Below are 14985 nucleotides of genomic sequence, written 5' to 3' on the forward strand. Positions count from 1 at the left end.
GCTCTTGGCTTTGAAGAGAGACCAAATGGGAAAGGCTGAGTTCTTGGGCTCTTCTTTGAGTGTTTTGGACTCTTCTCTATAGCTTGTATAGCCCGTGGTGTTATATCTCTCTCCTCTTGCTCAATTCCTTATTCATCATGTCCAACCTCATTTTGTTTTGAGGCTTGTTTGCTCAAACTTAGAATACAACTTAGTTTGAGTCATCTCAAAAAATCATGAACCATGCTCATTGAATTCACCCTTTAAGAGTCTCTTTCACAATGCTTCTTCTTCTTGGCCATCAACACCCTGGTTTTCTAATTGCTCTATTCTACCCTTCAGCTATAAACACATAAATGTTGGTTAGGACACATCATCTAGTAGCCCCTGTAGAACACTAATCAAATTTAAAAACTTTGGGGTTAGGACACATTATCTAGTAGCCCCTGTAGAACACTAATCAAATTTAGAAATGTTGACACATTATCTAGTAGCCCATAGAACACTAATAAAATTTACAAATGATGAGTACCTATGGTCTGACCACTCTACCCATATTCTTTATGCACCTTTGTTCTTTTACCCAGATTTCACTCTTACAGAGTGCAATTTGGGTTCGGATTCTCTTCCACATAGGCTTAGTCAAAGTCACTTTCTTGGTGGGCTAAAGTGTCAGGGTCTACATCAAATCGATATGGCTCATGTGTGGGGCCTACTTCATCATCTATATACAATATGAAACTAATACCCTAGTTAGCTAACCATCTACATGTTGGAAAATAATCCTTCTAAAGGTTTTAATCTAGAATCTTGTCAGTATTAATTTAAGCAAGTCAACTAATAAATGCATGGGTCTAAATAAAGTACTCAGTAGTAGTTATGTCTCCTACATTGTTTGCCCACATTACAAGTGTCCCTTTTGGCAAAGGCAGCCTTTGGCTTGTGTGAATTGCATGCAAGTCATAGAGAAAAACTTAGAACGTGATGCAATGGCAAATCACAAACTTTATAAAACAATACCTCCAAAATTAGCATAGATGGAAGGCTCCTCCTTGGTTACTTGTGAGAAAGTCCTACTTGTAGTTCCTCCTAGACATAAATAAGCAACCAAAAATGCTAAGTACCAATTATACCAACAAGCACCAACTACTATTTAATACCATTACATAGCACTAGTAAACATAAACAAAGTCAGTAAAAGGTGTTTGTTAGCTGAACACATGTACGTGTACGATGCCTACTAAATTTAAAATCTTGGTAATGCTACGAGTGGTAGTAAGGGCTTTAAGGTGCTAGTAAGTATTGACGAGTGTGGTGCTAGACCAAGTGCTAGGAAGTGCTGGTGCTAGTAGTTAGAGATAACTAGCTTGAAAACCTTAATAGTACAAATGAGTGCTACTAAGTACTAGTATGTGCTAGAAAATGCTAGTAAGTCCTATCAAGTGTTGGTGCTTAACTGGTTGGCAAATAGATTGAAAACCTAGTTAATCAAGTGCTGGCAAACTAGCTTGAAAACCTTAATAGTAGTGCTAATGAGTGCTAGTAAGAACTAGTATGTGCTAGAAAATGCTAGCGAGTCCTATCAAGTGTTGGTGCTTAACTGGTGGGCAAATAGATTGAAAACCTAGTTAAGCAAGTGTTGGTGGCAAGTCCTCATCTAGGTTGACAAATGCTGGCAATTGTTGGTGCTAAACTAGTTAGCTAAATAGATTTAAACCTTAATAGTATTGCTAGTGTGCTAGTAAGTTCTAATAGATGCTAGCAAGTGCTAGTGACAACTTAAGACTCTTTGTATATATTCTAGATGATTTCTAGATATTAAATGAAGACATTACTAGCAGGCACTGCTCAATGCTACAAAGTGTGTGTTAGTGCTGAAACACATGTACAATGCTTGGTGTAAAGTGCCGACTAAGTTAAAAACCTTGGTAGTGCTACTAGAGGCAATAATAAGGGGTTTAAAGTGTTAGTAAGTGCTGGCCAATGCTAGTGCTAGTTAGTGAGACTAGCACCACCCGACTTGAAAAACTTAACCGTATTGCTAGTGGTAATGAGTGATAACTAGCTTGGAAACCTTAACTGTACTAATAGCGAAAATGAATGCTAGTAAGAAGTAGTATACGTGTAGAAAATGCTAGTAAGTGTTGGTGCTAAACTCGTTGGCAAAACAAATTGCTAGTGGTAATGAGTGATAACTAGCTTGAAAACCTTAACAGTACTACTAGTGGAAATGAGTGCTAGTAAGAACTAGTATACATGCTAGAAAATGCTAGTAAGTGCTGGTGCTAAACTCATTGGCAAAACAAATTGAAAACCTTAATAGTAAGTGCTAGCTAGTGATGCCTACATTAAAGACACTAATGGTACTGCTAGTGGTAAAAAGTGCTAGAGCAAGTGTTGGCAAATGCTAGGTAGAGCTAACTAGTTATTGGTGACTACATTAAAGGCACTACTCTCACTGCTAATGGTAGAAAGTGCTGGCAAGTGCTAGTTAGTGAAAACCTTAATAGTAAGTGCTAGTGGCAGTAAGTGCTAGTTAGTGATGACTACATTAAAGACACTAATGGTACTGCTAGTGGCAAAAAGTGCTAGCAAGTGCTGGAAAATGCTAGTTAGTGCAAGTGCTAGTTAGAGCTAACTAGATTAAAGACACTAATAGTACTACTAGTGGTAGTAAAAACTAGTAAGTGTTGGTGCATTGGCAAAGATATTGAAAACCTCAATAGTGGTAGTAACTGCAACAAGCGCTAGTTAGTGCTAACTAAATTAAAGACACTAATAGTACTACTAGTTGTAGTACTATTAGTACTACAACTAATAGTACTAATAGTACTATTAGTACTGCTAGTTAGTGCTAAGTAGATTAAAGACACTAATAGTACTGCTAGTGGTAGTAAGTGCTAGCAAGTGCTAATAAGTGATGGTGTTAACTAGTTGGAAAACTAGATTTAAATCTTAATAGTACCACTAGTGACAGTGGAGTGCTAGTAAGTTCTAGTAGGTGCTAGCAAGTGCTGGTGCCAACTAGTTTGCAAACTAGATTGAAAATCTTAATAGCACAATAATTGCTAGTAGGTGCTAGAAAGTGTTAGTGCTCTCACTAGTTAGTACTAGTAGGTGCTAAGTGTTGTGGTGCTAGTTAGTGGTAGTAATTAAGTGCTACTAAGTGATGGTGTTACTTAATACTACTTATAGGCACTATTACCACCTGAAGCTACTTAGTGGTATTAATTAAGTGCTACTAAGTGTTACTTAATATTACTTATAGGCACTATCACCACCTGAAGCTACTTAGTTAGCACGATCTTCCTATAACCCAATACCTGAATCTACCATGAAACCTCTATGTAATAGCTACCACTCATGAGAAGGCAACTTTAATATTTGACTTAGCTGGTGTTGTTAGTACTACATATAGGTAAAACTACTTGAAGCCCCTTATTGTGTTAATGTGTTAGCACAAACTTCCCGGAACCTCTTGCTAAATTTATCGCATAGCCTCTACATTGGTGCCCATGAGAGAACAAATTCAGTATTGTAATTTTTAAAATACAAACTTAATATTGGTTCTACCACTTGCCTCTCCCCAGCTAGCCGTCCTAATACCATCAACCTTGCTTTCCCCATTATCTTTGTAAACCAACATTTAATTATAATATTTTCAATTATCCTGAATTTAGCCTTAATTTAGCTTTTTTTTAAAGAGTTGGGAGATGGTTAGTATGGGTATGAATGTTACATGTTTTTTCCACTATGAATGCTCTTCCACAAAAGTTTGGAGCCAAGTTCAGACAATTGGTGGATGGGACCAAGATTGCCTCTTTGTACATGTTGAGCTCTTCAACTCCTCTTGAGCTTATGAGTGATGGCACATTGAGAAGAAGAGATTGATTCTTCATGTGAGGATTCTCCTACCCTTAATCCCACATTACATAGATATTCTCCAAAGAAATAGCTAGTGCTAACCTTATGGAATGTAACCTCCAACTAGTTCATCTGAGGATTTAATCCCAAGTTACATTGATATTCTCCAAAGAAAGAGCTAGCGCTGACATTATGGAATCTAACCTCCAAATAGTTACATTATGTCAAGGTTCTAGATTCACACGATTCAACGAGGATTTGACGGTAATTTGAAAGTCAAAGGAAATGCCAAGAGAGAATCAAAGCTAAAAGAGCTAAAAGGGAGAAGCAAAGCTAAAAGAGCTTGTTGATGTAAAAAATTAGGAAGACCTTGGACAAATGCCTAAAACCTTCAAGCCTTACAATGTAGGGGACATATTGATTCACTTTAAAAAGGCTCAAATGAGTGTTGGTGGAAATGGTGAGAGAGAAGAAGCAAAGCTAAAAAAGCTTGTTAATGTAAAAAATGAAGAAGATCTTGGGAAAATTCCTAAGGACTTCAAGTCTTACAATGTAGGGGACATATTCATTCACTTTGAAAAGGCTCCAACTAGTGTTGGTGGAGAGCCACACACTTTATATTATGGACCCTCCAAGGTCAATGAAGTAAACCTTGCTAGTTTAGGAGAAGATCTGAAGCCACTATGCATAACCAAATACCTCTCTTGATAGATAAGAGACTTTCTTGAATTTCCAAAAGACATCATTGCATGGGTGTACACAGGTATGAAAGGAATCTTGCTAAAATCTATAAAACATATAATCCCTATTATGGATGCTTTCAGGCCATGCAAATAGAGACCGTATGGAGGGAATCTTGCTAAAATCTATAAAACACACAATCCCTATTATGGATGCTTTGAGGCCATGCAAATAGAGACCGTATGCAATGAAACTTGGATAAAGATGAATTGTCAAGGGATGAGCTTCAAAGCTCATAGACGTGAGATTCATTTACAAGATTGAGCTTATAGAATAGGAATCACCAATCATAATAAAAAGAATAGAGAACTTAAATGTGTTAACCTTAAAGAAGCTAACATCGCACCTATCCACATGATGACTACCATTTGCCTTAAATGAGAGAAGCTAAAAATTTCTTGGATGGATTCTTTAGCAACATTTAATCTTATATACCAACATAAGACAACACTTGTTAGTAGTGAGTGGGGAGTACACGCTTACAAATTTATGTTACACCACATCATCTCCTAGCATTGCCACATCGTCATATGCACCACCCTCAAAAACTTATGCCACTTTATTGCATGTGTACCACATAAGCAAAGCCATGTCACATCATGTTACGGCATGCCTTGTTGAGACATGAGGGGTACCACCTCAACTCAAGATTTCAATCAGGAAAGTAAAGGCCTAGGCTTTGAACAAACTTTCCAAAGCAAAAGAATAAAAAATACATGAGTTTATTCTCTCGTGACCCTAACTAAAAAGACCTTGAAGACCTTAATAGTTCTTAAATCATCAAAACCCCAAAAAAGAAAGGCCTAGGCTTTACACAAATCTTCCAAAGAAAAAAAATAAAAAATACATGAGTTTATTCTCATTGTAACCCCAACTAAAAAGACCTTGAAGACCTTGATAGTTCTTAAATCATCGAAACCCCAAAAAAGGAGCCATTAAGTAATGTTTCTAGAGTACCACAACTCAAGCCTTCACCCAAAACTATAGAAGTGCTATCTAAACCCCCATCTTTGTAAAGAGTTCCCATACAATGTCAAAACATTAACTTGATGCTAGAAAACCAAAGCGTCACTGACAATATGTTGATGTAACTGAAGTAGTCTCTAAGGTGTTATCATGGTCGAGCAAGTGATACTCCATAATTGCTCTCCCCAATTGCTCACTACTCTCATAGCTCTAAGAACACCTTCCCTAAAGGAGGATAATTTAATCACTCTAATGTATTATAGCATTCAAAAACCAATTGTACAAAAAAAGGAAAAAAACTAAAAATAATAGTAAAGTAAGTAAAAGAGAGAGCGAGAAACAAAAGAAGAATGTAGTAGGAGAAATCTATGCCAATTGTTTAGAAAGAAAAAGTAAACTATCAAAAAAAGAAGAGATACAAATCAAAGAAAACAACATAAAGAAGAAAGAAAAAGTGCATGATAATTATAAAGGAGAGAACACCCACCACCACAAAGAGGGAAAAAAGTGTTTGAGAATTATGAAGGAGAACACCCATAAAGAGGAATAAAAGTTGTCCAAAATTGGTTAAAAACTACATATTTCACGTCACAAAATAACCCTTATATTAGGCTCTAAAATTATCATTTCATGTACATGAGTTTAGCTCATGTATGGAGATATTTCATACTATAAAATAGCATGCTCATGTGTGTAAAATAACACATTTCATGTTTGGAGACATTTCATGCTATGAAATAAAATTACTCAAGTGTGCAAAATAACACATTTCATGCTTGTCCTAATTTTCATATCTATGCTATGTCATCTTTCACATCTCTATTGATTTTAGGTTATGAGTCATCAATTACATGTTTAATCTTCTCACATATGTTCTTATTTCGTGTGTTCCATTAGTTCATATCTATTTGACATTTCACATATGCTGACTCATTTCACGTGTGAAATAGCTTAACTCACACCCCCATATCTTCTTATGCATTATGAAATTAGTCATTCCTATCCATAAACTATTATCCCTCCTTCATGCCACAAGTGTTAATCATCACACATGAAGGCTCCACCATATAAAGGCCCTTAATATTTCACATCTGTAAACAACAATTTATTCATGCATAAGTGACCGGTTTCCTCTTCACGTGACTTCTTTCATGTTATTTCATGCCTTTAGCCTTTATTTCATGTTATTTCATGCCTTTAGCCTCGTGTCTTTTTATGTGTGTGTGTTAGCTTTATCATTTCATGCTTTAGCCATTTTTCTTCATGGTGTTCATCCCTATTTTTCACCTATGCACACTTCATAGGCTTTACCTTTTCCTTACATACACCTAAACAATCCCAATGAGACAGAGAGTTCATCTCTTGTAGTAGGCAAACAAAATCCCAAGATATGTTATCATTGTGTTGTTTGTCAAGTTGGAGGTCTATATCAAGGATACTAACTTACCCTTAGAGATGGCTACCATTAGTCACTTGATGAAGGGTGGAGTCATCTTCTTATCAGTGAAGGCTATTAGCAACTATTATTTTTTAAGTTACATTAAAATGATTTAAGGCACTTCAATCCTTGGAGGTAGCAGGGAATTTGAGAGTAGCATCATTGGGGACTAGACATACCAATTGAATTCATGAGATTAGAAGTAATGGGGACTAAACATCCCAATGGTCCTCCACTTTATTAACATCTTCAATAAGAATAATAAGTTAGGAGAGGTCAAGTTGCTAGATGGGTCAATATAAACTTTCAACATCGGTGTGAGCTATGTCATCCAAAATTATTCTAAGGGTTACAACACAGCCAAAAGAACTAAAGACGATTTTCAACACCTCTAATGTCAATTAATGGGTGCTATGTTTGATTCTGTAGTCACAACAAGATCTGAGTGAATTTATTATAGGTAGGATAACTAGAGAACTTGACAGGTCACTTCATGTTTAAGCTATGTTTGATTCTAGAGTCACAATAAGATCTCAGTGAATTTATTATAGAAGCTATAGGTAGGACAAGTAGAGAACTTGGTAGGTCACTTCACATTTAAGCTATGTCTGATTCTAGAGTCACAATAAGATCTAAGTGAATTTATTATAGAAGCTATAGGTAGGACAACTAGAGAACTTAGCACGTCACTTCACATTTAAGCTACACCATAATTACTTAAATCATTCATTACAAATGCAGTAATGCACACAATGTGTGAACCCACCAAGGTTAGAATAAGTATCTAGACATTTTATATTTGTTTGACATATACATTGTGATGTCATTCAGATGAGCCTCTAAGGCTATAAAAGCATTGTACTTAATGAAGGATACATAATATCACAATAATAAATCTAATCTCATCATTGAGTCGTGCAACACCCTTTCTCTATTTTTTTAACTTGATTGTCTCATCGCCTTTACGTCTCTCTATGTCGCCTCCTCTACTAACAATGGTTAGGAGAACTTAAGATTGATGGAAATATCTTGCCCTCATTCAAGATAGGACTAGCTCTCACCACCTTCCCCATATTTGGGGTACTTTATGGTGTGTGAGTGGTGGAAAGATAATAACAATGACAATGTAAGTAGATCAACACATGGAAGTTGCATTTGTGGCTCTTCAAATAAGGCCTCATATCACATTTATCAACAAGATAAGTCCCCCCAACACATGTATCAACAAGATAAGGCCCCACAACAAAAGTATTAGCAAGATAAGTAACCACGTCAAAGATTTTCTAGGCCTATAATGTATTAGCAAAATAAGTAGCCATGTCAAAGATTTTCTATGTATCAACAAGATAAGTCCCCCCAACACATGTATCAACAAGATAAGTCCCCTCAACACATGTATTAGCAAGACAAGTAACCATGTCATAACACGTGCATTAGCAAGATAAGTAACCATGTCAATGATTTTTTAGGCCTATAAATAAGAATTTTAACCCATCAAAGGTTTTATAGGCCTACAAACAAGATTTTTAACCCCATCAAAGGTTTTCTAAGCATGCAAACAAGACTTGTAATGCTCAAGAAAAGTACCCAATGTTGCACCCTATTAAAGATTTTCGAATCTTGTAAACAGGATTTATAATGCTCAAGGAAGATACCTAATTTTGCACCCTATCCCTCCATTATGGATTTTGGGCAGACACAGTGCTTAGCAATTACGAGAATAGGCCCCTGATCTAATAAATGTAAAGATGCTCAAATAAACAAGTGTATACATGCTCAAATCTATGCCTACACACACTTATGATATTTTAGATTAATATAATTTTAGCATATATACTTCACTATACATTTAGATAATAGTGTGTGTGCATACATGCATGTGGGTGTGGCTCTCTCTCTCTCTCTCTCTCTCTCTCTCTCTCTCTCTCTCTCTCTCTCTCTCTCACACACACACACACACACACACACACAATGGTAGCTTGTGTGCGTGTGCACATGCGTGCATACATGCATGTGTGCGTGTGTGTGGTGTGTGTGTTACTACTCAAATAAAAATAAATGAATGCTAAAATAAATTAGTATAAAGTATATTAGCATATACTTTACTAAATGGCTAGGCTTTAAATTATAGAGTCTAAATAGCATGTTTGCATGTATATAAATAAACAGACATAGGCAAAAAGGTGCATGGGAAAAAAAGACCTTGATTTCTCGATGTGAGATTCTTCTTCAAGCCCATACCTTGCTCATCTTTAAGGTATTGGTAGATAACATATGTGATCAAATGAAGCCCCACTATTTTAATAATAAATAATATATTTTTTCACTTCTAAAACAAGCTTAGCTAAGATTTAAGGATCTTTATATTTATAAGCATGATTGGACTCCATGAGAGATATTTTAATCCTTACATGTGCTAGTGTCACTAAAGTACAATTGTGCTAAGGAAAGAGAGAAAATTTAACATAGTCTAGCCTACATTAAAATCAAATTTCCATATTCTAAGGCTAAGATCAATGTAATGATATTGTAATGATATTGTTTCATGCTTTGGTAATGCAAAGTGTAAAAGATTTGATATGGATATATTGATAAAATACAAGTTGAGCTAGATACACAACAACAAATATAAACAAAAATAAAGAAGCTCAACAAATGATTTTATAAAAGAGAAAAAATAATATCCATCACTTACCAAGGTTGTCAATCCCACCCCCCTTAGGACCAACTACTAATTATCATTGCTAACCACTTTCATCTATTAATTAGCATTCCCCATTGGCATTTCTATTGAGTGTATCTACAATAACATACCGATAAAGCTTCTACACGAGCTTTCACACGTGTTATACCACATCTTCCATCTGATCCTAGGGACATGATTGTTAACATGAAGGGGACTATGTTAACCATATTGGTTAACATGATTATCGAAACCAATTAGCAAAAACAAACACACCAACACCAAGAGCAATTAAGGAGATGCCCTTTGGCATCCACAACAACCAAGGATGAGCACTTATGATGGTTTATTATGCAATTCCCACTTTAAGAGTGTGGTGTAAGATCCCTCTTACCTTGTACTCTATTAATATAGAAAATCATATTAAAGGTATAGAGAAAGAAAATGGGAATAATGTTGTGTTTTGCGGCAATGGAGATGTAAATTCTTCTCAAAGCTTTTCGAGTAATTTATTTAACATATAAAAATTAATTGTAGTAGGTGTACCGAGATTTTTAAGCACATAAAAATTAAACTAAACCTTGGGGGCCTATGTTCACATGTGCGTGTAACCCCATAAATATTAGGTAATAAATTGAAGATGAGGAAATTTACAAAAAAAGACCCCAAAATTGAGTCCAACATGTGCCAATTACTCGAGTAAGGTGTTGGGCTAAAAATATTATGGTTATTCCCAAGAAAATAAATAAATTCACCTTAGGCAAGGTGCGTGCACATTAATAAATTAAATTTACAAAGGCTAAATAGACTAAGGTTGCAAAACCATGGTGGATTTGTAAAGTGGAAAGTGTAAAACCATGAGAAGTAAATGGAAGTGATAAGTAGTTTTCATCAAACTTAGGTGTCGTGTATACCTTTATTAGTTCACTTTAGAAAAAGGGGGCTAATTACAATTAGCTCAAGCCTAGCCCACAAGATCTTGAGTTAAACTCAACCTTGAGGATGAGCCCACATTTCACTCTAGTTACACATAATAAATCTTAGTTACATTGTGGGTTAGATAGACCACTTATCAAGGGTAGTTATGCATGTATTGATGTCGTGAGTGGAGAGTGGACCGGAGAGTAGGAGACTAGAGTCAACAATGTGTGGGTGTGAAGAATGGATAATGGGCACACCACAACCCATGAGTTTTATTCATGTGTTAGATTTAGGGTGGAACCGGTTCAACGAACCGATTTCACATTGTATACAAACTACAAATGTTACATAGGGCCTTTACACCCCAACAAGCTCCCACTTAAAGGCAATATGCCCGTAGGAGAGTGAGAAAAAAAATACAGCAAGTATACAATGATATACAAGACCAACACAAATCTGTAAATGGCCTCATCCAACACCCATGAGTGATCTGCAGTGTGCAAACCGCTCGGCATGTAAACTCTTTGCGTCAGAAGATCTGCAGGATTATCATCCGTGTGAATCTTGACAAGCTGAAGCAACTTGTTATCAATCACCTCACGGATAAAGTCTTCCATTCCTTTGACACTCATGTGTCCAAGCCGGCTATGCCACAATGAAACCTTTGGTAGCTCGGCAACAGAAGCATCACCAGATACAACAATTTTTCCAGCAACTAATGGATAGAGAGTGTCCATCTTAGGACCCCTAGCAACAACCATGGAGCCCTTTACTATCTTCCACTTCTGAGCACCAAAGGTGGTGTGATATCCCTTATCATCAAGCTATCCCGTACTAATGAGATTTTTCTTAAGTTCAGGGACGTAGCGAACATCATGAAGCATGAAAGCTGAACCATCACAGAGCTGCAATTTCACATCACCCATTCCCTCTATGAGGCATGCATGATTATCTCCCAAATACACATATTGAGGCTTCCGAACAGGTTGCTGAAGCTGTCCTTGAAAGGAGTAACATGGAAAGAAGCCCCTAAATCAATCAGCCATGTGTTAAGATCTGAGAGACATCCCGCATGTAGAGAGTGTGCACTGATAGTAGAGGTAAAAAGAAGATCTGGGGACGAGCAGTGGATGCCATCAGACACATAATTCAGCTCCTCTATCTTGACAGAAGACTTCTTAGAATGAGGCACAATGGCCTTCGAATCATCACTTGCATCTGCCTTTTGCTTGCCCTCTTTCTTTTCTGCTTTCAATTTCCAACATTGTTTTTTAAGATGTCCCTTTTTGCCACAATGATCGCATTCAACATCCTTTTTGGAGCGGGACTTGCTCCTACCATTTCTGTCCTGACTCTTGCCTCTATTCTTGGTTCGGCCATGTGCTTGCAATGCATTCCCTTTCCCACTTGAGTTGTTCTTTCGATTCATATCTTCGTGCAGGATGGCACCCTCCACATCTGCCACATTTAAGAGAGGATTGGAGTTGCTTGTGGCTGTCCTGAAAGTGTCCCAAGATTCTGGCAATTAACCTAAGAGAATTACAGCCTGTACCTCCTCATCTAGTTTCAGCCCTTGTGTAAGCACTTGGCTGAAGATGCTTTTAAACTCATTTATGTGTGCACTGACTGATGTTCCCTCTTTCATCTCGAGGCTTGTAAGCTTCTTGAGCCAATAAACCTTGCCTGTGGCACTGTTTTGAGAGTAAGTGTTCTCTAACCGCTGCCACATTGCCCATGCATTGGGCATATCTCGTATCCCAGGAAGAAGAGAATCCACAATTGATAGCATGAGTGTGGAACGCGTAAGCTCATCACCGTTGAGCCACTGCTCATCACTAATGGCGGAGGGCTTGACACCCTTTTCCCTTATAGGGAGATGCTGACTCTTCTGCAACAAAACATTGTACACCTGGGTCCTCCAGATGTCGTAGTTCTTAGCACCCTCAAGCTTCCGGATGTGGAGCAAAGATGAGCTCTCTCCTGATGAAGCCATATCAGCAAATAGAACCAAGAAATAAAGTGTATGACTCCCTGCAAGCACTTAGAAGTGCTCAGCAAAGTATCTCCAAAGCGCGGAAACACTCCCAGATAAATAACACCTCCCACTTGCTGCAGAAACGGTACAGCAAGCCTTAATGACACTTATAGCACTCGAAATGCGGTATAGCAATAGGAAATCTCCACCAAAACTGTCCAGAAACAGTAAATGACTGTTTTACTCAGAAAATGGCACAATTTCCCCAACTTAAAGTGCTCAATTAATGACCAAAAGGCATGTAACAGTCCCCCAAACTGTGGCAAACAATTCAAAACTGCAAATAGGCAAAAGCCCCTTGATTTGAACACTTTTGACGAGGATTTATGGCATGTACTTCGTGCTGCAGTTTGTCCAATGCACAATAACACCTCTGTCTTCAAAAGCCCCTTGATTAGAGCTCAATTTCTGAACATGTGAGGCATGTATGTCATCCAATAGCTTCCTCCTAAATGCATATGCATCCAAACCACAAAAGCCCTTTGAACGGTAAGTGCTATCCAAGCACAATAGGCATCAATGCATAAATAGCATACCCACTGGTGCAATCACAGTGTCATGTGACGAATGTCACGCAATATCACTGCCAAAGTGCCCAATGTGATAGGTACCTGCGAACCACGACTCCCCAAGTGGACTATATTCACAAGGAGGGTCAAGAGAGCAAGTACCTCAAGAGTCAAGAGGAAAAGGATTTCTTCTTCCACATGGCCTGGATCTTTGAGCTGGGTCCTGGTAAGCTCAGGGAGAAATCAACACAATATTAGAAAGTTCAGCACAAATACAGTTATCCTTGTAGGTTGACCTTCTCTTTTCAAAAGATGAATGGCCCTCGGATTACTCCGCAGACCAGAGATGTTCTCAGTGCTTCTTGCTACCTTCGGCTAGAGACAGGAAAAACAATGTAGCCTTCCTGGACACCTTGCCAAGAGCGAGCAGATCGGCGGATGGCAATTCTCAACCTTTTGCCGCAATCCTTCTTCTGCTAAAACCTTCTGGGAAAACCTATTGCTGCACACAGACGTGCAAACTTTCTTATTCACCACGAGGCTACTGAGATGAAGACGATCACTAATCGCAAATAAGGTAACAGAAAACCCAAGCTAGCGACATCCGTTGGCTATGGCTCTGATACCAGTTGATGTCGTGAGTGGAGAGTGGACCGGAGAGTAGGAGACGAGAGTCAACAATGTGTGGGTGTGAAGAATGGATAATGGGCACACCACAACCCATGAGTTTTATTCATGTGTTAGAGTTAGGGTGGAACCGGTTCAACGAACCAGTTTCACATTGTATACAAACTACAAATGTTACATAGGGCCTTTACACCCCAACATGTATGTAGGCTTGGCTGGGCTATAAAATGGGGCCATCCACCTTCACTTTTCACATGCCTCACTCTAGGAGGCATAGATGCTATTACATGGCCTTTATTAAATCTTACAACAGTACTACAAGTACCTTACATGCCATAGTACCCTATAGCCTAGTTATTCCAACTAGTGTACATCACATCTAGGATTTGTTATTTTAAAGGACGGAAGCTCAATTGATCCAGACAAAGTAAAAGCTATTATCATTGGCTAGAGACAATGACTGTGAAAGAAGCTCGAGGATTTCTTGGTTTGATAGAATAATATCACATATTTATTCAAAGATGCACCAAGATTGCATCCCGCATAACATCACTTTTCAAGAAGGATATGCCTTTCAAATGCACTCCAATGTGTCAAAGCGCCTTTGACAAACTCAAAGTTACCTTGGTAACTAACCTAGTACTAAAATTGCAAGAGTTTGGTAAACACTTTGAGGTTATTAAGCAGGTTTGGAATTGGAGGGATTCTCATACAAGAAAGCCAACGTATGGCTTATGAGTCTCGAAAGTTAAAGCCTCATGAGAGGAATCATGCAGATCATGACCTAGAACTTTTAGCTCTTACTCATGCATTGAAATTGTGGAGGCACTACTTGTGCAAAAATTCCCTCTAGTTAGCAGACTATAAAAGTTTGAAATGGATATTTACCTAGAAGGATCTCAACATGTGTTAAAGGAGATGGATACAGACTACTCTACAAAAATTTGACTTTGAGATAAAATACAGGTATGGGAAGGAGAATGTAGTTACTGATGCCCTTAGTCAGAAAGTTTCAATAATATCTTGGTTAAAGCTCAAGGCGGATAGCCTTATTTGGTGGGGACATCCTAGCTAAGTAAAGACTTTCATGGTGGTCTAGAGGAGTTACTATTGACCCAGATTGAAAAGGGATGTACTCGATCATGTATGTTTGTTAATACCTTACGTGTCAGAAGACTAAGGCTGAAAGAGTGAAAATGCCTAGGAAGTTACGTCTTGTTGA

Source organism: Cibotium barometz, chromosome 7, assembly GCF_041138505.1.
Source record: "Cibotium barometz isolate CiBa-2024 chromosome 7, ASM4113850v1, whole genome shotgun sequence".
Classification (NCBI taxonomy): domain Eukaryota; kingdom Viridiplantae; phylum Streptophyta; class Polypodiopsida; order Cyatheales; family Cibotiaceae; genus Cibotium; species Cibotium barometz.